Here is a 1,791-nt window from a genome sequence, read left to right on the forward strand (position 1 = left end):
AATAAATCTGCAAAAATGTCAACGATTCTGTGTTTTTCTGTCAATATGGGGTGCTGTGTGTACATTAATGAGGAAAAAAAATTAACTTAAATGATTTTAGCAAATGGCTGCAATATAACAAAAAGTGAAAAATTGAAGGGGGTCTGAATACTTTCCGTACCCACTGTATATATACACACACATATATACATATATATATATACATATATATAGATATATATACATATATATAGATATATATATATACATATACATATACATACATATACATATACATACATACATACATACATACAGTAATCCAAATTTGAAGTGGATCAAAACCTTTCATCAAAGTTGTCCTAAAACCAAAATGTGTTCTTGTCTTAGGACAACTTTGATGAACTTTTTTGATCCACTTCAAATGTTGACTACTATATATATATATAATTCATAGGCATGTGTTTTTTTTCTTTTCTTGTTAGCATGGCTTTTGATTTGTCTTCAAATTGTATTTTCTATGTTTTTTTTCAGTATTTTATTTTTTTTTAATTGTAACCTAATTACATTAGTCCTCCATATACGTTTTTAAGGTAACACTGTTCTAAAAAGAATGTAAAAAGTTCCATCTGATATGTTGAATGTACTACTAAAAGGAGCTTTAGTTGTCTCCTTTACACTGCTCTATTTTTGTAGGAACATTTTAGCAAGCAAAACTTTCCTGTGACCAAAAAAGTTTGTACGTTTGAGAGAATCACAGTGTACTTTTTTTAATTTTTTTTTATTTCTAAATGTTTCTTATTTGTATGAGACAATTTGGTAGAGTTGAATATAAGCTGTGATTTGTCAATACATTAATTTTAGTCAAAAGTTATGTCATCTCTATTTATCTGCAAATTGACACAAAGATAGATTACATCTTACTACACAAATGAATTAAGACATCAACTGGTGCAAATATTTTTGTGAGTTGAGTACATGTATGCTTTCAGAGATTGTGAGTTACTGTAAAAGTAATGTAGTGTTGCATATTGTCAGAACCATAACCGTTTTGAATGTCAGTTTGAATGCCAAACTTGAAGGCTAATTTGGCTTATGTAGGAGGTTGAGGCATTTAATTATAATTTGCATAGTTAACACTGAGGAAAACTGGTCATTGAAATGCTTGTGACAAGGCTCAGGCATACAGTGAAAATAACGGGACCATACATAAACCATACATAAATAATCAAATGGTAAACATGAACATACACAAATATAGACATAAGTGGAGGGCACTGAGATATTAAAGGGCCATGAGCTATTTCACAGGCAGAACAATAAACACAGACAGAGCAATAAATACAAATAAGTGGCAGTAACAGATACAATAAGGGTAGACAGTGCTAAGAGTATTAAGCAGTCCTGAGGTACTGAGACAAGAATACTGAAATAGATCAGTGTCCAAAGTGTCAGTATAAAGTGTCACAGAAAAATGACGGTACAAATACAATAAATAGTAAACCTTAAAGGGATAGTTCACCCAAAAAAAAAATTTTTATGTTTATCTGCTTACCCCCAGGGCATAAGATGTAGGTGACTTTGTTTCTTAAGTAGAACACAAACGAAGATTTTTAAGTCAAACCGTTGCAGTCTGTCAGTCCTATAATGTCAGTGGATGGGAATCACGGCTTTGAGAGTCATAAAATATACACAAACAAAACCAAATTAAACGCTGCGGCTCGTGATGATACACTGATGTGAAAAGACACAAAACGATCGGTCTGTGCAAGAAACTGAACAGTATTTATATCGTTTTTTTAACTCTGATTC

This window comes from Sinocyclocheilus anshuiensis, unplaced genomic scaffold (assembly GCF_001515605.1).
Source record: "Sinocyclocheilus anshuiensis isolate Anshui unplaced genomic scaffold, SAMN03320099.WGS_v1.1 scaffold385, whole genome shotgun sequence".
Lineage (NCBI taxonomy): Eukaryota > Metazoa > Chordata > Actinopteri > Cypriniformes > Cyprinidae > Sinocyclocheilus > Sinocyclocheilus anshuiensis.